This window comes from Lynx canadensis, chromosome C1, assembly GCF_007474595.2.
Source record: "Lynx canadensis isolate LIC74 chromosome C1, mLynCan4.pri.v2, whole genome shotgun sequence".
NCBI lineage: Eukaryota > Metazoa > Chordata > Mammalia > Carnivora > Felidae > Lynx > Lynx canadensis.
In genome coordinates, this window is record NC_044310.1 from 200,606,106 (window position 1) to 200,629,804 (window position 23,699).

General features: G+C 48.4%; 1 long non-coding RNA gene across 2 annotated transcripts; it reads right to left on the reverse strand.

The window, feature by feature from the left end:
* Positions 1 to 16,881: 16,881 nt before the first annotated feature.
* On the reverse strand, positions 16,882 to 20,069 carry LOC115521695. Of its 2 annotated transcripts, XR_003971144.1 has the most exons (3): positions 19,747 to 20,069; positions 17,648 to 17,706; positions 16,882 to 17,485 (listed from the first exon to the last, which is right to left on the reverse strand). It is a non-coding gene; the product is annotated as an uncharacterized LOC115521695 (long non-coding RNA). The 2 variants fall into 2 exon arrangements; XR_003971143.1 differs by having other exon boundaries at positions 16,882 to 17,706.
* Positions 20,070 to 23,699: the final 3,630 nt, after the last annotated feature.

The window sequence follows — 23,699 nt, forward strand, 5'->3', positions numbered from 1 at the left end:
GCCCCCCACCACCCCCAGCCGGAGGATGATCTGGCAAGGGCCGCGTTAAGTGTGCGTGGGAAGGTCTGTCTTCCTGTCTACGGTAGGGTGGCGGGGGCAAGGCCTATTCTCAGTAATCTGCAGAGGACCCCACGGGGCCAGGCACATAGAAAGACCTAGAAGAAAATATTTTATTTATTTATTTTTAAATTTTTATTTGTTTATTTTGAGAGAGAGAGAGAGAGAGAGAAAGCATGAGCAGGGGAGGGGCAGAGAGAAAGGGAGAGATCAAATCCCAAACAGGCTCACAAACTGTGAGATCATGACCTGAGCCCAAACCAAGTGTCAGACAGTTAACCGACCGAGCCACCCAGGCATCTCTAGAGCAAAACCTTTTACACAGAGACGAGCTAGAAGACTTTAACGCTTCCAGGAAGGGCAACCCCAAGTGAGTGGGCTAACCTGGTGTGAGGAAGGGAGTGTGGGTGGAGAGTCTGCTGGAACATTCTGTCTGCTGCGAGTGTTGACAGGGAATCGGGGCTAGTTCCCTTCACCCAGAGTCTCCTTGCCAGGCTTTGCTGGAATTGCAGGGACGAGGGGGCAGGCCTGCAAGTTTCAGGGTCATGTTTGCTGGAGGAAGGCAGGTACCGGCATCTCAGCCCAGCTTCGCTGCCTTTGAGGACCAACAGTGAGGAACTCTTCGGAGATGGCCGAGCCCTTTGGGTCACTGCCAGACAGCACTTTCCAATGATTCCCACACCGCAGCTTCTAAATGGTCTGCCCCCGTCTGCTTACACCCCCTCCCGGTGAGGTAGCTGGATGGCAATCCCTGTGTCTCAGCCCGATGAAGCGGGTGAGAAGGAATGAGTTGTTGTCCAGACCTCAGACGTCCTTTTGGCAAAGAAAAAAATTCTATCGGCCTCTGGAGGAATGGGAGGAAAGTGCCTGCTAGATCGGCAGGGTTGGAAGTCTGAGAGGCTCCTTGGGGTAATTCAGACCTCAGCTCTGGCCCTCATAGCATCATTGATTCGCAGGAGGCTCTTCGGCAAATCAACGTATCCATTCAGTCAACAAACACTGAACAATTACTACACGTCAGGTACCATGCTGGGCGCTGGGGCGACAAAGCAGAACATCTTCCATCTTCCCAGACGACATGTGGAGAGAAACAAGCAGTCAAGGCTATTGCGTATATCGTAGAGTGGAACTTGTTGTGCCAAGAGGAACCCAGGTGCAGTGGGACCCCAGCAGAGGGCCCCCTCCTGTGGGCTTGCTTCCGTGTCTGTGCTTTAAGTGGTGGGACCAGGTCACAAAAGGAAGAGAAGGTGCCTTTCACGTGCCTGCCATGGTCATACATCGAGGAAGAGCTCGAGCCCAGCGTGGGCTCCAAAGCAAGTGCTGAGTGGTCGTTCTCAAACTCCAACGTACATTAAAATTAGAACCCGATGGAGAGCTTATCTTAATAAGTAGTTTCCCGGGGCCCAACCCGAGGAGATCTGATTCAGTGGGTTTGGCATTGGGTCTCGTAATCTGCATTTTTAGGAAGTACCTTGGGTTGATTCTGGTGCAGATGGCCCACAGACCACCCCTTGAGAAAGGCTGCGTCTAATGTCCCTGACAAGTCTGACGTACCCAAGTTTCCGTAACCGTAAGTATTTACTTGGAGCGAGTACGCGTGCCTGTTGATGGAGCCTGGGATTTGGGCTTCTCCTCTGAGGTACAGGCTTGCGCTTTTCTCCACGAGACGAGCTCGTCAAAATTGCCAGGATGTCTGTCTATGTGTCAGAAAGCATGTCTGTTCACACAGTTATTCTTGATTTGGATGTTTTGGGAGAAACAGCATGAAACTGCAGCGTGGAGTCTAGTTTCTCTTACAAAAACACCGAAGTATCTAAATAAGAAACCAGTGAAGAGTAGTGAGAGCACAGGCCTCCAGGGTGCCTACACTTGGAATCCAAACTTCTTTACTTACCAGCCGCGAGACCTTGGGCAAGTTACTTTACTCTCTGGGCCCCAATTTCCTTATATGAAATGAGCCTGATAATAATATCTCAATCTCTGAAGGGGGGTTACAGGAGTTAAATGAGTTAGTATGGGTAAGCACTTAGCATGATGCCAGGTGCTTACACACTAGAAACGCTACCTGTTATTGACAAAGCTGAGTATACAAAAACTCTCCAGGAGTCAGAAACCAACAGGGAACTGAGAACTGGAAAAGTAATTGCATGGGCTGCCCTTTGCAGTTACCACGGGGGTGGACAAGTGGTGCTGATGTTAGAGCTGGTCTTATTCACACAGGGGTTTGAGTTTTTAATACCGTTCAGGGATAAGAAACAAGATGTTCAGTCCCTGGGAGGTGGAGTATTGGCACTGAGGCATCCACAGAAAGCCACGACCCTAGAAGGACAACATCGTTTAAAAAATTGTAGACCAGAAATAGTCAATCTCCAGCTTAGAAAAGTGGGAAGAGATCTTGTTTATCTTGAGCTGAGCTCTAGGTCAGGAGGGGAAAATGTCTCCCTTGAGAATTCAAAACCACTGGCATGAGCCTTTAGTGGCTTTGGGGTTTGAATAAATAGTTCCTGAACAGCCTAGAAACCCCTAGGCTAAGAAATAACATAAAATTTGGTCTGGACCAGTGGTCATCTGTTAGAAGCAAACGCTTTGATTATACTGGTTTCACCAGGTTAAGACCCTGTTGCAGATGAGCTCACAATCTGAAATCACACAAGACACTCATAGAAAAACATGAGCAAGAGTCCACAGATCCAACAAACAATAGCACTAGATGTTCCAGAACCTTGGATTATAGAAGCATCCTAAGAGACTGTAAACAGTGTGTTAAAATGACTAGTAGCATAAAATAAAGCTTCAAAAACATAAGTATCTAGAACGTCAACAAAATCAGGCAGATTAAAGAAAAAGATTTCCCTTGACTTACGCTTGGGTTACGTCCCAATAAACCCATTGTAAGTTGAAAATAGTAGTCAAAAATGCATTTAATACACCTAACCTACCGAGCATCCCATAGCCTAGCCCACCTTGAACATGCTCAGAACACTTACATGAGCCAGCAGTGGGGGGAAAACATGAACACAAAGCCTATTTTATAAGGAAGTGTTGACTATCTCATGTAATTTGTTGAATCCTGAAAGCAAAAAGCAGACCGGCTGTCTGGGTGCAGAACGGTTGTCATCGTGTAGGCTGTTCACCCTTGTGACCGTTCATCTTGTTCACCTTGTGACCGTTCACCTTGTCAGCTGCACTTCCGGCTCTGCTCAGCATCAGGAGAGAGCATTGCGGCACATATTGCTGGGGGGCAGATCCCAAACCCAAATTAGAAGTATGGTTAGTATGGTTTCTACTGAATGTGCATTGCTTTTGCACCATTGTAAAGTCAAAAAATCGTAAGTCGAACCATTGTAAGTCAGGGACCATCTGTAGTACTTTTTCTTAGAAATAAAAAAAAAAAAAAAGTACTCATTAAAATTTAAAACTCCAGGAACAGACTACGGAGTAGATGAGACAGAGCTGAAAAAAGAATTTGTGAACTTGGAGGTAAATCGAGGAAATTATCCAGAGAGAGCCCAGAGATGGAAACTGTGAAAGAGATTCCAGAAGACACAGAGGATAAAATGAAAAATCTCACATTGAGCTAATAGACGTTCCAGAAGAGAAAAGAGAATGAGGTGAGGTGATGTTTGAAGGCAAGTTCCCTGAGAATTGATGATGAGAACGTTTAGATTCAGGAATTACAATGAACCCCAAACTAGAGAAATAAAACCAAATGTTCTTTTAGAATCACCATCGTGAAAGTGCAGAACGCCAAAGGCAGACAGACTCTAAAAGAAAGCAGAAAGACCAAAACCCATTACGGTGGAGAATGCCCTGGCCGAAGCCACGACGACCACACAATTGGGAGTGTTCCCAGGACCCACATCTTAGCACACACTCCATGACACGCCGAATTGGAAAAGGGGGGGGGGGGCGGGGGGGTCAAGGCAGGGGCTGGGATCAAGGATGACTTCATTTTTTTTTTTTTGAAGAATGCCTGTTCTTTTTTTTTTTTTCAATATATGAAGTTTATTGTCAAATTGGTTTCCATACAACACCCAGTGCTCATCCCAAAAGGTGCCCTCCTCAATACCCCTCCCCCCCCCCCCCCCCCCCCCCACCAAGGATGACTTCAAAAGCAGGAAAAGGATTTGCTCTTGGTGTCAAAAGATGCAAGGAGTTCTTGCACTGTTGCAAGGACCCAAGAAGACATGTAAATAGGCTTGTTAACGAAAGAGCATTTTCCAAAGGCTTGTTTTGCAGTGACTGTGGTGTGGAAATGAAACTGTCCTGGGACTCTTTGTTCCCAAATCCAAACGGCTGTTTTGTTTCGTTTCTGTCTTTTTCTGTCTCTTTCTTTCTACCTTCCTCCCTCCTTCCCCCTTCTCTCTTTCTTTCATTCCTCCCTTCCTTCCTCCCTCCCGTACCTCCTCCCTCACTTACCTCCTCCTTCCTTCCTTCCTTGCTCCCTCCCTTCTTCCCTTCCTCCTTCCTCTGTTCTTTCTGTCTTCTTTCTTTCGTTTTCTTTCTTTCTTTATTTCCTTCTTTCTTCTTTTTTCTTCTGTCTTATAGCACAGAGAGATTTGCAACAATGTGAGGTGTCTTAAGAAAAACGTTAAATCAGCTTTGAAGAGATGCTTGTTATTTCACTCTGGATTAACCATTCTGTGTGCAGTGTCGACATTTTCTGATGGAAAATGACATACATACTTATTTCCTCTCCCCTCTTTATAGTTTGATCAGATTAGATGGACCCTACTAGGAAAAATTCTGGCTTGGGCCAAATTGGGTATGCTCTAGGCAGAGGAGATGTCCCTGAAAACCCTGACTTCACATACAAGTTGGTGCTTCTCTGTGGCCTCCAGCCTCCCAGGTTGTTGTTGATAAATGCAAAATGGCTAGGCATTTGCCCAGGAAACCCCCTTCAGGAATCTTGCACAACCTGCCGAGAAATGTGAATGGATTAGGAAAGGCTGGGCCCAGGGAAATGAGGAGATAGGTGGGGTACCACTCAGCTCACCCCATCACCCACTCAGGAGCTTTTATTTCACTGGCCCGGTGACGTGAAGACATGGCTGGCCTAAGGAGAACTTGTTCTTTCGACACATTCTTACGGAGTGATGATTATATGACAAGTCACTGCACTCAGTGGCCAGCCAAACCGCCTTCCCTCTCAGAGCTTAGAGTCTAGTGAGAGATGCAGATGAGTAACTATGATGTAGCTTGGGGAGTGTAATATGATGGAGGGGGTAGTCATGCCAGTGAGGATACTTAACAACCGAGACTTGAGAGCAATAAGTAAGAGTAGCTGAGAGAAGGAAAGAGCGAGATATAGTCAGAGAAGTTCATGTTGTTCGGCTTTTCTGGAGAATCAAAAATGAGGGGTGAACAGTGAGAAATATTGCTAGAAAGGCAGGCGGGAGTCCGCAGGAGTCTGTAAGCCCTGGTCAGAATAAGCCTTGACTTTGAGGACCCTGGGGACCGTCACAGGATTTATGCAGGAAAGTAACCTGATTAGATTTTGTTCTTAGAAAGTTCAGCCTGGGGCGCCTGGGTGGCTCAGTCGGTTAAGCTTCCGACTTCGGCTCAGGTCATGATCTCATGGTCCGTGAGTTCGATCCCCACGTCGGGCTCTGCGCTGACAGCTCGGAGCCTGGAGCCTGTTTCAGATTCTGTGTCTCCCTCTCTCTCTGACCCTCCCCCATTCATGCTCTGTCTCTCTCTCTGTCTCAAAAATAAATAAACGTAAAAAAGAAAGAAGAAAGAAAGAAAGAAAGAAGAAAGAAAGAAAGAAGAAAAAGAAAGAAAGAAAGAGTTCAGTCTGGCTGCTGTCTGGGGATTCCAGTGGAAGGGAGACAGGGGAGCGGGGAACCCGTCAGGCAGCTATGGCAGTGGCTGTGGGCTGACCCAGGTGGCCGCAGGGGAGATGGGAAGGATGAGGACTCAAGAGATGCTTCGCAGGAGAACTGACAGAGACGGGGATTGAACGTGGACTTTGAGGGGCAGCAAAGATGCAGAGTCCTGGTTTGAATGTCAGGCAGAAGAAAGGAGGGGAGAGGGGCTAGGGGAGCCAGAGGGTGGAGAAGGTGACCATCACTCTAGAGATGCCTCGGAAGGACCAGTGGGCCTCTTTGCCTTGGCTTGGGTCCCCTATGGTGACCCAAGGGGGGGGAGTCATCAAGGACCGAGACTCGTGGCAGCTTCTCCATCGGATGTTGCTGGCACTTCAGGTGGACTTTGTCAGAGCCGCTGCTGAAATGTGATTTGCTCATGGGTGCTCAGCCCCTACCCTTTGCCCTGCTTTCAGCATGCCCCTTTCAGAATTTAGGAGGCACACCTGTTCCAAATCTTCGGGAGAACAACCAAATAATTGTCATCATCACAAAAGGGACTCTAAGGGCACCTGGGGTGGCTCAGTTGGTTAAGCATCCGCCTTCAGCTCAGGTCATGATCTTGTAGTTCATGAATTCCAGCCCTGCATCGGGTTCTCTGCTGTGAGCATGGAGCTCGCTTCGGATCCTCCGTCCCCCCCCACCCTCTCTCTGCCCCTCCCCAACTGACACTCTCTCTCCCTCACTCTCTCTCAAAAATAAATAAATATTCAAAAAAGAGAAGAGGGGCAGCTGGGTGGCTCAGTCAGTTGAGTGTCAGACTTTGGCTCAGGTCATGATCTCATCGTGTGTGAGTTTGAGACCCTTATTGGGCTCTGTGCTGACAGTGTGGAGCCTGCCTGGGATTCTCTCTCTGCCTAGCTCTCTGCCCCTCCCCCACTCGTGTGTGTGAACTATTTCTCTCTCTCTCTCTCTCAAACTAATAAATTAACTTTTAAAAATAAATAAATAAAAATAAATTAAAAGAGAGGAGACTTTAATACCATTCCTGCCACTCACGGTATGACTTTGACCAGTTACTTCACCTCTCTGAGGCTCAGCTGACCTTTGTGTAAAAGGAACATCGTGGAGAGAAACAAGTTAGGTGACTTTCCAAGAAAGCTACCATAGAATCTCCGTATGTAAAAAGATGTAAGTGGAGTTGCTCTGTTTGAAGGTATAGAAAGGTAGGAGAGGGATAGCCTATGGTCTCAAACCACCACTCACCTTTCCCCTTGACCCACTAGCTTCCTCCAAGCTCCAGAATTTCTAGAAACCTTAGGGTACCATGAAACACAATTCAAGGGGTGGCTGGGTGGCTTAGTCAATTGAACGTCTGACTTCGGCTCAGGTCATGATCTCATGGGTCATGAGTTGGAGCCCTGAATCGTGCTCTGTGCTGACAGCTTAGAGCCTGGAGCCTGCTTCGGTTTCTGTCTCCCTCTCTCGCTGCCCCTCCCCCATTCACACCCTGTCTTTCTCTCTCTCTCCCTCTCAAAAGTAAATACGCATTAAAAGAAATTAAAAGAAACACAATTCAAAAATTTCTATCTGATGTGCCTTCTTCATTTCATAAACAAAAGGGCAAGAGACTTGTTCAAGGTCATACAAGGAGTCAATGGTCATGATGGAATTAGGACCCAGGTCCCCTGACCTCTAGTTCAGTGCTCTTTGTCCTCAGCATTTTGCCCCAATCCGGTTGTGGCCACTTTTTGTTTATTGAGTGGGAAACACCCTACCAGCCCAAACATGAGCTCTGCCCCTCTGGAAATGGAAAAAAACAGCCCACACACAAATCATTGCCACTGCCCGTGCCAGCAATATGATTCTGACTCTTGCAGGCTATTTGTACTTATAACTAAGTATGAGGTTCCTGGGGTCCCCAGAGCCTCTGATAATGATCTGTCAGGGATTTGGATGAGCCATTAGTTGAGTCTTAACCAACTTTAGCATTTGCTGTCCCAGCAAAACACTGAGTTATGCACAGTCTTGTATTCTTTTTTTTTTAAATGTTTTATTTATTTTTGAGACAGAGAGAGACAGAGCATGAGCGGGGGAGGGACAGAGAGAGAGGGAGACACAGAATCCGAAGCAGGCTCCAGGCTCTGAGCTGCTGGCACAGAGCCCGACGAGGGGCTCGAACTCACAAACCGCGAGATCGTGACCTGAGCCGAAGTCGAACCTTTAACCGACTGAGCCACCCAGGCGCCCCAGTCTTGTATTCTTAAAGCCTACTTCTTTCATGAGCATTGGTCTTATTTCTCCAACTAGATGCTCTACTCCATAAGAAGATGGTTCCTCCGTGCCCAGTTTAGTGTTCTGTATACAGTTGGTGCTTAGATAACAGTGCTTAGTCAATCATGCGTCTTCTCAAAGCCATGGGACTGGTTTCACCAAACATGAGGCTGGAACTCACGATCCTGAGATCAACAGTCACACGCTTCACCAACTGAGCCAGCCAGGTGCCTCACTGGACCTGTTCCTGTTCACAAACTGGGAAGGGGAACAGCATCAGAAGGGAGTTTCAGAGGCAGGCAAGCCTTTGAACCTCCCAGAAAGGACATGAGCCGCTTGGCACTGCACGGCATACTCGAGAAGGAGCTGAGCTGGCAGCCAATGAGAGCTTACCACCCATAGCAACTACCAGTCTGGAGCATTTACCACGTGACCGACAGGTGCTGTGCTGAAAACTGCAGAGGCATGACCTCCAGGAGTGGAAAAAACAACCTCTCATGGACTTCTTCCTACTTCATTAGAGAGCTGAGGCTTGGAGAGAGGAGGTAACTTAACTTCCAAACTACCCCTAGAACCCAGCTCTAGCTGACTCCAAAGCTCAAATTCATAAACTCTAGATCAAGGTGACCAAGGGCAGCGTACTTGAACTTTGAAAGATCCCGTAGGTGGCATGGAGAGCTTTTGTATCACATACTCTGATATCCCTCTGCTTGCTTTGGCCCCTCTGCTCACCTTGCTATCTTCCTTTCCTGCGGCCTCCCAGAGAATTTAGACAGGACAGCAGATGGAAACAGCTAGAGAATGTGGAGCCAGAGAGTTTGTAAACCAGACAGATTAACATGGTCCAGAGACCTCTGGGGACAGGGGAGGAGGGGCGCTGGCTGAGACATTAGCGTGGTCAGAGATGGGGTAATGAATACAGAAAATCTGCAAAGTTTATCCCAAAGGTCTTTAAATCGGGAACATTGTGATCCTACCGAGCAGTCCCTCAGAAGCAGACATAATGAACTAAAGTTTTTCCAAAGTCCGCTGGAGCTCTGAGAGCGTAGCGGGTAGTTAGTCAGTGATCTCAGAGTCAGACAGACCTGGGTTTCAATCCCAGATCTGATCCAGATCCTTCACTTAATAGCCGAGGGATTTAGGGCAAGTTACTTACGCCTTTAAACTTCAGTTTTGCCAGCTGTGTCTTGGGAATAATAATACGTACCTTAGAGTGTTGCGAAAATGGAGTTAGATTCCTATCGAGTACTTAGCATGGCCTCTGACATAGGCTAAGCACTCAGGAAAGAGTTATCATTATGGTGATTATGTATTAATAGTCTCCACATTCAGCTCCGCATCAAGCTTGATATAATTCTTTTGATAGCTGAAGTGACTAAACCTTCAAGTTCAGTCACACCCCTTAGGGTCACACACCCAAGCCGGTCCTTGGCTCAGACTCCGGGGCACCAATTAGCTCTTGTCCTCTGATTCACACTCCCTTTGCATTGTTTGCATATCTGGAGGCCAGCTTGAGGCCCCCTGGTAGAAAAATCATTCTGTAGGCTCTTTTCAAGAATAGTTTGGGTGGTAGCTCGGAAGGAAACTTGTCCAGATCCCAGAGTCTTTAACCTTCTTGAAATGATTGAAGCTGCCAGAACATCCAAAACCATAAAATCAGTTCTAAAGCTCCCATAGCCTTCCCGTGATTATAGACTCGAAATATTAGAGCTAGACTATTCTGTGGCCACTAAGAATTCATCTGCTCCGACCTCTTCATGTTACAGACCAAAACCCTGAGCCTTAGAAGGTGACACTTGGGCTGGAAGCACAGATGATTAGAGTTGCAAGGCAATAAGCAGAACATGAAAGGCTGAGAATGAGACCACGTCCAGAGTTTCTCTGGACGTGGTCCTCTCTGGACACCCTCCTGCCTCCAAGCCTGGGGCAATCTGACGACAGACGTTTCAGAAAGCCTCTGGGCCCTCTCCGTGTCTTTCCACCTCTGACTCTCTTGGTGGACCCTTTTCTCTTGCATGCGTGGTTGTGTAACTGATTCTGGCAGGGACTCATGGTCAAAATGAAGCCAACCACTTTTCTGCCTTCTGCTCGTTGGGCTCAGCATCCCTGGAAAAGTTAAGTAGCTTCCTCAGGTAAAAACAAGGGCTCTTTCTTCCTACCGCCGTCCTCACGATTTTGTCAGAGGTAGGCACTAGGTACATGTTGAAGAAATAAAAGCAATGAGAGTCGGGAATGAGGAACCAGGGGCCCCGATCAAAGAGATGGGGACGGGTCTGTGAGGAAAGAAGGGACAGAGGCAAGGGCCACATACATCTGCACTCTCCACTCTGGTACATGCAGTGATCATATCTGATGCTCAGTGAATGTATACTTACTGAATAAATGAATGGGTGAATGAACTGAGAAGGGGAAAGAGGCACAGAGGTCACTTGGAGCACCAGACCAGGAAAAGTAATCTGGTCCAGGGCCATTTAGGTACAGGAAAGGTGAAAGTAACTGACATACATGGAACCTCCAGAATGTACCAGGCCCTGTGCTTGGTCCCTCCGTATGGCATATCGTAGAATCCTCATTACCACCTCATGACACAGGCATTGCCCATTTCACAGTCAGGAATACTGAGACTCAGAGAAATTTTTGTGTTTGGACTCTCTCTTGGAAAGAGTTCAGACTGACAAACTCTTCTCTGAACATATCTTGTGTGGCTGATGATTCTCCATTTGCCCCTATCACTCACTAGATGCATCATCTGCCCTTCTCCAAGACTTTGGGGGGCTGACCTCTATGCACGCCATCATCCGGGCTCCTTTGCCCTGGCCTTCTGTTTGGGTTTCACCAATGGAGGTACTGATTAGATATTAGAAAGCAGGAAAAGAGAAAGACACATGGGGAGTTTATTGCCCTGCCCCATCCCTGCCTTGCAGTCCTCTCGTCAGACAGCCCTTCCTCCAGTACTTAAGCCTTTGTCTGGCCTCTGGCTGGGCTTTGGCAACAACACTCTCTCCCCTAACAGTGTGTCACTGCTTCCCCATCATTGCTAAGCCCGGGGTTCTTCACTGTTGGTCTTTTTGTGCTTCCTTTTGGTTCTTCTCCATTTCATCTCTAATTTCTGTTCAAAGAAATTCAGAATATAATTGTTCTAACACATCCTACCTCCTAAGGACCAACGAAAGGAAACAGATAAAGACCATGAAGACTTTCTGAGATGTTCATCAACTGATGGCCCATCTTCAGTCCAAGAGACAGAAGGATAGGGGGCTGATATGTACAATCGTGGCGTAGTTTGTGATTGTATTACTATTCCTTCATAGTGCCTAGTGCATTTTGTATATTCGAAGGATGTATTTTCTTCCCTGCTCACTCAACTCCTACCCTTACATTTAATTCATCAGTGTTGTCAAAAGCACTTCTATAGAGAACTTAAATTCAGGTGGGGCAGGGCAAAGAGAGTCTTACAGGCCTCGTCTCTTTCTCTAGGACAGTGGTTCTTAACAGGGGATGATTTTGCATCTCCCCTCCTTCCCCCCACCCAGGGGATGCTTGTCAATGTTTGGAGCATTTTGCATTGTCATGATGGAAGAGAGGTGCTATTGGCATCTACTGGGTAGAAGTCAGGGATGCTTCTAAATACCCGATGCCGCACGGGACAGCCTCACAACAAAGAATTATCTGGTCCAAAATGTCAATAGCGGGGCTGTTGAGAAACCCTGCTCTAGGAGTTTACAATGATGACATCAGGGCTGGCCTCTTTTATGTTCAATGAAAACATTATTGCAGATTTCTATTTAAGAAAAATAGAACATCGTTGTGTGTGTGTGTGTGTGTGCGTGTGTTTACATTCAAATGTGTTTTAAAATATTTAGAAGAAAAGAGACGTGGGAACACATTTCTGGTATGGGTTATGTTATGAAATACATAGTTTAGAAGAGATTATTTTCCATAGTGATTAGGCATTCATTACGAAGGAGGGACAACTGAATAAGTTAGAATGTCATTGCCAGGTAAATATTTTCCTGACTCCAAAGAGATGTTATGAGGTTACTCAGGGATGGGATTATTCAGGCGAGCTACCATTTTTCCCTCCTTTTTCCTGATCCTGGTCTGGAGACAGATGGAGCTGCCAGTGATAGAGAATCAAGGTTTTCTGAGTCCCTTCCCCGTTATTAATAGGAAAGCAGCCTGCTCCCCAAAAGGGCCTTGACTGGCAGGTGGAATGAGATAGGTCAAGGTCTGGACTGGTCAGTTCCTGAAGTATGTAGTTCAATATTCTGTCTGCGATCTGCGTGCAGGAGTCTGGCCAGGTGACTTCTGTGGCCAGCAGTAGTTCTAATGGCAGCAAGCAAATAGCCTTGTCTTCACTGTGTGGGCCAAGGGACCCAAGCTTAGGGAATTTACATAACATACCTAACCACACATGGTTGGTAAGAATTGAAACCAGGCTCTGAGCCCAATCTTCTTCTCTCTGCTAGACTGGGCCACTTTTGTACTGACTTGGTATATTGGAAAGAGGCCTGAGTGGAAGTCAAACATGACACCCAGTCTTCTGTGGCTTTGGGCAAGGATTTAATACCCCTGGACCTCAGTTTTCTCTTCTGTAAGTTGGAAGAGCAAACATGTGTGGCGTTACCATGGCCCTGTGCAGTTTCCAGATTCTTGTGGAATCTGGACCTCTCTCACTAGACTTCTGAGAATTCCAGTCTCTCCCATCCACACGGATGAGTAGTGGCCATGGGGGGAGACAAGGCCACTGCTGAGTGGATGGAGTGGATGGAGAGGGCAGCGGGGGCTGCTGCGTCCACTCACAATGTCTCAGCTCCATGGTCAAAAAGGCTGAGGGCAGAGAGTGTGACAGGCGTGTGATGGACGTGGGCCATGTAGGACTGTCCGTGGTCGGACCGCTGTAGCAGTAACAGCAGCAGAGTCAAGATAAAGAGATGCTAGACCGAGCAGAGTTCTGGAGAACATCTTCTTGACTTTCTTTGGCATGTGGAAAGTGTCATTCACTTGTTCATCCAGCCGGCCTTTGTTGAATCCAAACTCTGTGCCAAGCACATGGTAGAGAGTAAAGGTTGACTAAGGCAGGGTGGATTCCTGCCCTCGGGAGATTTAAGAGGAGGTGAGGGTGTGGGCCTGGGCGCCAGCTACCTGGGCTTGCCTCCCAGCTGTGCCGCTTCCTTGGTCAAACTCTGTCTGTCTCTCTATCTGTCGAGTTGGAATAATAATAGTACCCACATTGAAGGGATACTCAGAGCATTAAATGACACAATTTAGAAAAAGCACAATTCCTGGCTACATATAAAATGAGCATCCCATAAATGTTTGCGATCCTCACAACTAGTAAGTGGTGATGGGACAGATCTATAAACAGGAAATTGATGCTGTTCATGGAGCCCCAATAGATGATGCAGTTCACTGAAGGAAGATGGAATATTAAGGTGGGAAATAGGTGTGCATGTGCACACCCACACCCACACACACACCCACACCCACACACACAGGAAGGGTGGTCAGGGAGTAGAGAAGACCAAAAGAAAACAGTCACTATGGCTGGTGTATCATTTTTTGTGATTGTTGTAGTTGTTATTTTACTTCTGCTTGGGTGTAGAAAAGTCTCCACGAAAGGAGAATTCAGACACCACTAAAATGTAGAAAGTACTCATCCACAGCCCAGCAGGCACCCTTGTGATCATCTCGATCTTAGAACGAGCCTGGGTTAGGTATCACCACCCGCATTAATTCCCGGGGCCTGCCATGATAAAGTACCACATGCTAAGTGGCTTAACCAACAGCAATGTACTTTCTCACAGTTCGGAAGCTGGAAGTTCAAGAACAATATGCCGGCCAGGTTGGTTTCTGCTGAGGCCTCTCTTCTTGACTTGCAGATGGCCGCCTTCTCACTGTGTCTTCGGCGGTCCTCCCTCTGGGCACACATGTGTACCTCATATGGACAGCAGTCCTATTGGGGCCCCATCCTAATAGCCTCGTTTTAACTCAACCACCTCTTTACAAGCCTTATTTCTAAATGTGGCTGTATCCTGAGGTACTGGGGGTTAAGACTTCAGCATATGGGTTCTGAGAGGGCACAGGTCAGGCCAAAACAGCAGAGATGTGCTCCCTCGGAGGCCCAAAGGGAGAATCTGCTCCTTGTCTCTCTCAGATTCTGGTGGCAGCCAGTATTCCTGGGCTTGTGGAAGCATCACTAATCTTCACCTCCTTGGTCACACTGCTCCCTCCTCTTTTGTCCGTGTAGTTTCCCTCTACCTCCATCTTTTAAGGGCATCTGTCATAGCATTTAGGGCCCACTCACCTAATCCAGGATAATCTCCCCATTTGAAGGTCCTTAATCACATCTGCAAAGACTCTTTTTTTCCAAATAAGGTAACATTCGTAAATTCCAGGAATTAGGATAATGATATGTTTCCGGGGCCATTTTTCAGCCTACCATACCATTCCATTATACAGGTGGGGAAACTGAGGCTCTGCAAGGTGAGGCCACTTGCCCGACATGATAGGGAGAACAGAGGCAGAGGCATGTTTCCAAACACAGAGGCCTGAGCTCAGTCTACTGCTCCAATCCAGCAAGCTGTGCCCCAGATGAAAGCAGGATGACAGAAGGAGCGTGCTGATGGGTACAACCTCGCCTAGAGGCTACCTTCGGAGAGGAGGAAAACAGCGATTGAGCAAGGACTGTGTGGTGGGAGAACCCCGTTGTCTCTTGTCGTCTACTTGGATGAGACCAGAGACCCGCGTTTGTGGGCAGGCAGATTCCTAGAAGCAGGGAATGTGACACGCACCTCAGATCCAGAGAAATTGCATTTATCTTGGAAAATATCTCGGGTGCAGAGGGTCAGGGCTGCTGGAGGAACTCTGTGGTGATTCTGTTCAGCAGGTCGAGGCTGGAGATGGTGTTTATTCTCGTCGGGAATGAAGCAGGGGTCACGGAAGAACTCGCCATGTCTCGTTCAAAGAGGCACCGGGAGGCAACCAGACTCACCAAGAATGGCTGTGGTCTGACCCTGGACCCAGGAAGAGAGGTCGGGGTTGAGACCCTGGCAGGTGATTTTCTGTCTGAGGACGTAGATGCTTGCTACAGGCACAAGAAGGGAGGGTGACAGGCCCATCCTGGTTTGCCAGGGACTCTCCCCATTTAAGCAGTGCAAGTTCTACATGCACGAAGCCTCTTGTTCCTGGGCAAACAGAGACAGCTGGTCACCCAGGCTGCAGCATTTGTATCACGAGCGCCCTTAAGGCCTTTAAAGGCATTTCAGGCGGCAAGAACAAGGCCCCAGCTCTGTCTCCCCGGGGAAGGGAGAGAGCCTGTCTCTGCAGACTTCCCTCAAACAGGCAACGTAAAAAGAGATGCATTTCCTGGGTCTGAGCTAAGCAGCTCTAACAGAGACGCCAAGCAAGCAACAGGAGTTATTTCTTTCCACTTAACAGGCTGGGTTCACACGGTGCAGAGCTAGAGAGCAGCTCCGGGGAATGGCGGGACTAGGTTCTTTCTGTCCTGCTATCTTTCCACCGTCACTAGCGTGTCGCCCTTGTTCACATGGGCCGCCATGTTCCTGTCCTTCACCACGCCCCGCCTGGCTTCTCCTCTCTCGTCCCTCATGTGAACAATTCCCTGTAGTATGTTCCTAATCTGGCTAAGTGTCTAGAGATGTTCCTGCTCCCTTGACTGGATGCTGACTGATACAGTCTGTGAGCTCAAAATGGTAAGAACCACAGGGAGACAGGGCAGGTGAATGCCACCGACAGCCCCATTGGAAGCATCTCAAGAAAGGAGACAAGATAGATGACGTAGGCATTTTGTGTGCAGATGGGAGGCGGGAGAAATGTGTCGCATGTGCAGTCAATGAGCAGGTAGTTTGGGCTCATGAAGCTGCAGAGATTCAACCTGGGTGGAGGCTGTGCCATCGGGCTCCTGAGTGGAGAATCCAAAGACAGGAGTGAACTCAAAGAGATGGGCAGGGCTAGAGGCGCCCACGTGGTGCAGTTGGTTAAGCCAACTTCGGCTCAGGTCACGACCTTGTGGTCCGTGGGTTCGAGCCCCGTGTCATGCTCTGTGCTGAAAGCTCAGAGTCCTGGAGCCTGCTTCAGATTCTGTGTCTCCCTCTCTCTCTGCCTCTCCACCGCTCTCTCTCAAACAATAAATAAACGTTAAAAAAAGAGAGAGAGAGAGATGGGCTAAGCTGGGGTAAGGAGGACAGATGGAACTCTGTAGGCTGGCTGGAGGGAGCAGGAATTGATTCCAGGAAGGATCAAAAAGGAGCGAGCAGTGGGACAATCAGGAAACCCTGCCTGGATGTCCAGGACATTGGGAAGAAGAGGGAAGGTCGATAGAATCAGTAAAGGGAGGTGACAAGAAACTCCTGTATAATGAAGTAGGTCAGCAGGGGTCATTAATTAAAGAGTTATGGGCTGAACTGTGCCCCCCAAATTCATATGTTGAAGTGCTAACCCCCAATACTTCAGGATATGACTACATTTAAAGATAGGGTCTTTGGAGAAGTAGTTATGGGAAAATGAGATCATTTGGGTGGGCTCGAATCCAGTCTGACTGGTGTCCTTATAAGAGGAAATTAAGACACAGGCACGCACAGAGGGAAGACCGTGCGAGGACACAGGGAGGCAGCGGCGACCTGCAAACCAAGGAGCGTGGCCTCAGAGGAAACCAGACCTTTTGGCACCTTGATCTTGGACTTCCAGCCTCCACAACTGTGAGACAATAAATTTCTATTGGTTAAGCCACGCAGTCAATGGTATTTATTACAGCAGCTGTAGCAAACTGATACAGTCCCTGATTTACCAAAGCATTTTGATCCTTCCCTGCATCCGTATCTGGGAGCATTTTGCCTGATTGAGCTTCTTTTCTTCCTTTTCCCTTTTATTGTCTTTTACATTTAAGAAAACTCAAAAACACGTAAAAGTCTGAAGAACGCTACATAATCACACCCTCATGATGCAGAATTAACAACTGTAAAAGTATTTCCCTATTTCAAGCATTTTTTGGTAAAACAATTAAAATGTTGGGATTCTGGTGCAAGTCCCTTTGCCAACAACGCTTTCCTCTTCCCTTCCTCAGAGGTGATCACTATTAAGGAGCCAATGTGAATTCTTTCAGTCCATGTGTCCTTGAAAACCATTTGGAGCTGCTTTGTGTGGGTTTCTAGTTTTTTGCAGTCATGCTACACGTTTTGTGAAACTTAGCTCCACTGCGTCCTAACCTCGTGTCGAGGCTCTCCCAAAGCGCGGCAGGCGAAGAAACGCACAAGAGTTCGTGGTCATGGTACAGGCACCAGCTGGACACAGGGTAACATTGAATGGGATAGTGACAAAATGATTTCCTGCAGATGAAGTCAAAGAGAAATCTCAGGGCGAGGCTGAGTCTTTAATCCTTGCTAATTTCCCTCTTTGACAAAGAATAGGTACAAGCTCAGAGTGTTCAGCAAGCAAAAGTATCTGGCCAGATTTTCATACCATTGTTGTTTTCCACGAATTTACTTTACCTTTCTATTTAAGATGAGTGATGCTGGTCTTTCATTCTTGACAGTAAAATGAAGTTACCCTATAAAACAAAATGGGAGGGGCGTCTGGGTGGCTCAGTCAGTTGAGCGTCCGACTTCGGCTCAGGTCGTGATCTCACGGTTCGTGAATTCAAGCCCCACATCTGCTGTCAGCACAGAGCCCCCTTCAGATCCTCTGTCCCCCTCTCTCTCCGCTCCTGCCCCACTTGCGCTGTCTCTCTCAAAAATAAATTTAAAAAACCACTTGAAATAAAATTAAATTAAATAACACTGGAAGTGTAAAAGAAGTAGATAGATTTAAATTTAAAAAATATTAAGCCAATAATGGTACAGATAAGATGTAAAAACTGAAAACTGGTGACAGTGTTCATGAATAGAATTTTGGGAAAAGCCAGATACATCCGCTGGGCACACTAACATCTCCATTTATGGAGCATTCTGACTGCATCTGGCACCAGGGAACGTGTTCCATACATTATTTGTTGTGATCCCATAACAACCCTGAAGAAGAACCTTCACCCCTCTGAGGCCCAGCCCATATTTGAGCTGTCTGACTCCAGAACTCACATATGTAAGCTATGCCTGGTGGAGTCTTGTCTTTGCCTGTAAAATAAGGCTTAAGACACCCAATCGGTTTGAGTCAAAGGGCTATCTAGAGGTCAGAACAAAGGCAAGGATGTGAACGTGCTTTGAAAACTGTCCCAGGCTGTCAGGACACTTCATGGGCACGTGACCCATGCAGGAGGGTCCACACTCCGTTTGATGTTCAGTTGTTGCCATCTGGAGCTTCCTAACACTTCCATCTTTGGTCGTGTAAGTCAAGTCCAGTGGGACCAAGGAGCATGTGCAGGAGGCCTGGAGCCTCTGTTCACGTGGCGTCCACCCCCCATTGCCTCTCTGGGCTGGGGTGGCCACAGCCTGCAGTCTGAATCCTGATTCCCAGGCCCCGGATGGCCTCCTCTCTCCTCCCCCACCCCCTCCACCTCGGCGGCCGCCCTTTGCCTGGCGCCATGGTGGGCCATGTTCCACTGCTAACCTGCCCTGGCCTGGGTTCAGGTGCAGGGAGGGTTAGGGTCAGCGTGTGCCCCACAGTGTGTCATGCGGGGTGAGGTATGGCGGCCTCCCGGGTTTGCAGCTCCACGGCTGATTCAATGCACACTTGAACATGGACCTCCCACGCATCCCCCATGCAGGGACCCAGGCAGGTGCCCCGCACCAAACTCGCAATCGCGTTCCCACCCTCTGCTGGGACCCACTTTTTCGATTTTGCCGTGGGCCCCACCAGTTATGCAGCGAGCCCCCAGTCCTGTGGAAGCATAAGGGGGTACGTGATGTGTGTGCCCATGCGGGAAAGCAAGAATCCAAAGGGAAAACCCGGGACGGAGGAGGAGTGTTGAGGGAAGCCTCGAGGGGCAGAAAGATCCACGCAGATACGGCAGAGCACAAATAAGAGAGGCCCCAAGTGGGGCTCCCAGCTCACACCCATTAGCTCCACAGGACTGCATTTGCGGATCTGTGAAACGAGGGGGCTGGGCCAGGGGAGCCTCCTGGGAACAAAATGGGAATCTGTGGGGTCCCTCGTCCGCTACCCCTTTAGTGGCCAGACCCTTGACACTTTGCATGAGATTTGGAGCATCCCAGCTTCCCCAGAAGTGCATGGATGGACCCCAAGGAAAACACACAAAGGTTTGGAATTCCCGGACTGAAAGTTCTCTTAAACTCCTCCAGCACCTAAACCGGGCAGTACAGGGCACGCCGCCCCAGGAAGGCTCAGGGCGTGGGAGGCTGGCTGAAATCGGTGCTGAAAAGGGAAACTTTAAAAATGGACAAGAGAGAGCTGCGGAGAGGGCAGAGTGGGCGAAGCCTATTGACAGCCTCCTGGGAGACCAGGCAGCCCGTTTTAAAAAAGAAAAAAGACACAGGAGAGAGGGAAGGAACACAAAGAGAGTCCACGCTCCTCCAGTAGAAACTCGATGGCTTAGCAGATAAAGACATCCTTGAGGCGTCAGGAAATGGGAGGATTCCGTGAGGCAGAGCCGACTCTGGACACGTTTGCTCTAAAGGGCCTCCGGGGAACTTACCTAAATTCCACGGCGGGAGTGACAGCGGCCAGCCCGGTCTCTGATGGGCCCCTGATTGATTTCGGGGGCCAGCTGGCCCCCGCGCTGGAAAGAAAGAGTGGGTAGAGGCTGTCTCCAAAGAAAGCAACTCCAGGGCCTTGGGGAAAAGTAAAGAGGGAGGAGGAGAGCACACATTCGAAGCGAGCACAGCAGCAAGCGGGAAGGCAAAAATGCTTCTCAAGTTCCGAAAGGAAGACCAGCCTGGGGAAAACGAGCAAAGAAACAGGGGCAGACAGCGGGGAGGTGGGGAAATCGCCGGAAGGGCAGAAACGAAAATGGGCATTTCTGACGTTCGTTCGTTCGTGAGATGTGAGAAACGGATGGTTTTGTTGGCAGGAGGAGATGTGACTCTTTTGAGTCACACATTTCATAATTTAATTGCACAATTTGTAAAAAAAAAAAAAAAAAAATTGTAAAAATTTGTAAAAAAAAAAAATGAACAACCTGCACAAAACCAGACCCAATGTTATTCCTGGACACCTGGGTCAAAAAAAAAAAAAAAAAAAAAAAAGGCTCTGCTTGGCGTTGACGGGGCTGAACACATGGGTGGGATTTTTTTGTTCCAGAGCGTGGGCCCCCTAAAAGCCAGAACCACAGGTCAAAAATGTGTGCTCTGCCACTTTTAGCTCTGTGATTTCAGTTATTTCAGGCCTTCAAATTGCAGTTTGATTATTCATCAAAGGAGAAAGTACTATTTGTCATGCCTGTGCATGGGGTGGTTTACAGACTCTATGGAAAAAATGTGCACGTGATAGCTTTGCAAACTGTAAATGGCTGCAAATGGAAGACACCACTTCTCTGCTCACTCACTTGTTTGTTACCCGTCCAGGGACTCCCATTATCCCGGCCGAACACGAAGCGTTTGCACAAAGTTAGACAAAGTCGAAGTGCTATCATAACTCAGTCCACTTTGTCCTTCATTTTATCACCGTTATCGGTGACATGTGGGCTGGAATGGGGCCTTCTCCGCTCGTCTTTCACTTCCTCCTTCCTTTGTTGGGTCTGGCATTCAGTCATTCATTCTGCCCACGGTGGGTGAGACCCTGCTGAGGGCCAGACATCTTGTAAGTCACCAAGGGACCAGACGTGATGATTTCTACCTCGGGCAGCTCACAGGCTGGTGGGGGTTTTATGTCCCCACGGTGGAAGGGGAAGGAACACCCCCCCACCTTCCTTTACCTCCATTCCCGTTGGAACTCACCTGTGTTTACTTTTCGACAAGCCAACGCAGGTTCTAGAGATTAATTTGGCTTTTGCCCGGGCCACTGCTGGCTTTCCTGATTTTCATTTTCCTGAGACCCGGCTCAGTTTTCTGCATACTGTGTAAATTAACCCCATCCTTGGAAAGACCGCTTTTTTTCTCTCTTCAATTTGTCACAGCTATAGAATGTGACACCCTCTTCTTGAGCTTTAAATTCCTTAAGGACAAAAGCTCCTTTCTCCCAAATTAACTTAGACTCTAAATCTCTGGCTCAAAATATGTCCAAGTGCTGGCCATCCTGGCTCTGGGGGAAACAATACACAGGAAGGATGCGTTCACATTTCTCCTTAATCCTGCTCCTTCCTCTGGGCGACTTCCAAAGCCAGAGCTGGGAACATGAAAAGCCGAGTTAGAACCGTGGTCATGCCCTTTGGAGACTGGTCACGGCCAGATGGGGGAAGTTCACAGGGGCTGTAGGAAGTACAGCAAAGAAGAGAGGGGAGGGACAGCATCTGTCCTTGCGAGACAGGGGTCGTGTCCCACGGGAGGGCCCCGAGGACTTCGTACAAACACACACCTTGGAGCACATAGGAGACAGCACTTCGTGGTCCAGTCTCGACGCCCGTTCCAAGCTTGGAACTATCGGCTTAAAAAAGAATCCGTGGGCAACATCTCCCACGCCAGCTACCCTCCCTACCCACCACCCCTCTCCTCCCCCACCAGCAACACCCCCACTCCTACCGCTTATCTCATCCCACTTAGCCCCCCACCCCCACCCCACACTGATCCCTAGCTGGCTCTTCCCCCTCTCTAATCCCTGAACCACAGGGATGTTTGGCTTTTTCTTTTTTCAAAGCAAAAACCCTTCTGCATCTGGTACCTTTTCCAAGCATGCTCAGCCCCATCTACACATCCGCTGACCCCAAACGCTCTCAGGTGCTTTTCTTCCCCTGATGACACCACTTTCCTCCCCTGAGACGGGGCGGCGGTGGGCCGGGGGGGGGGGGGGGGGGGGGGAGCAGCTGGCTTCTGGCTTCTGGTTCCTCCATGGTCTCAGTTCTGTATGATTATTCTGCTCCCACAAACTGAATGTCTTTTCTCTGTTGTTGTTTATTGTGGTAAAATACACATAAAGTAAACTTTACCATTTTGCCTATTCTTTTTTATGGAGGTATAAGCGACATGCAACATTTCACTAGTTTCAGGTGCACAACACAATGATCTGATATTTGTGTATATTGAGAAACGATTGCCACGATCAGCCTAGTTAACATCTGTCACCACGCAGTTACAGAAAGACTTCTTTTGTCTGATGAGAGCTTTGAAGATCTTTGCCTATTTTTAATTGAGGTGTTTTTGTTGCATTATCATCCTTTATATAAACTAGATATTGGTCCCTTATTAATAATTCCTAATTATTCCTGATGATAATTCCTAACAATTGCTCTTAATTTTGATGAAATCTGATTTTTCTAGATTTTCTTTTGTTTCCTGTGCTTTTTTTTTAAAGTTTATTTATTTATTAACTTGATAGAGAGTGAGAGTGAGCAGGGGAGAAGGGGAGAGGGTGGGGGGAGAGAGAGTCTTAAGCAGGCTCTGCGCTCAGCACAGAGCCCAACGCGGGGCTCGAACTCACAACCATGAGATTGTGACCCGAGCCGACATCAAGAGTCGGGCGCTTAACCGACTAAGCCACCCAGGTGCCCTGGTCTTGGATTTATTTTGAGTTCACGTTTGTATAGGGTGTAAAGTCAGGGTGCGACTTTATTCTTTCACATGTGGCTGACCGGTTTTCCCAGCACCATTTGTTGAAAAGACTGTGCTTTCCCCATGAAATGGTCTTTGAGTGCTTGTTAAAAACCAACGTTCACACTAAATACCTCTTCTCTTGAAGTCTTGTCTCATCCACCTCTCCTGCCTCGGCCCTCTCATCACAGTACTAGCGTCAACCCGTTGTGGCAGCCTGGGGCCACTTTTGTTAGGAGTCTTCTCGCGGTTTGCTGCTGCTCACTTAGGGCGCCTTTGCCGATGCAGACAGACGACTCCCAGTCACCTCAGACTGTGCCTTCCCATGTAACTGAAAGGTGGCCCCCAAAGATCCCGGACATTACGTCGCAGTACCCTTTAAACTCGGGTTAGTGGCTTGCTTACGCCACTAAATGTCACAGAGACCAGAGGCAGGAGGCCAACGGGGTGCCTCCGGGACCGAAGGTCTCCCCACTCAGCAGGCAGACCGAGCTGATCCTCCATGGCTAACTCCTCGCTCTGTCCCCATCCCTAAGCCTCCCCCAACCCTGGGCAAGGGGCAGACCTACTAGACAGGAAGACTTGTATCTTCCTGTCATGCCTCCATAGTGCAGGAGGCTGCAGACAAGACACGTGGGCTCCATGCTTGTTCTCAAAAGCCTGACCTTCATCTTCAGGGTGTCTGACCAAACCCCTCATTCCTTAGGGCTGCATTACCTTAGGGCGAACATTTCCTCCACACTCCATCTCTGTGACATGCACATGGATCATCTATCTGCTGTTTTGATCCAGGACGGGACCAGAGGGTGGTTTGTTGAAAGCGGGGAGTGGGCTTTAGCTCGCTCTCTGTGATCTCTGTCAAGAACTCCTCCTAATCTAAGAGAAAACATCGTTTACTTTGCAAAGGCAGCTGCGAGCCACATTCACAAGACCCCTTCCTACCAGACTGCCCCCACCTTCCTCCGTG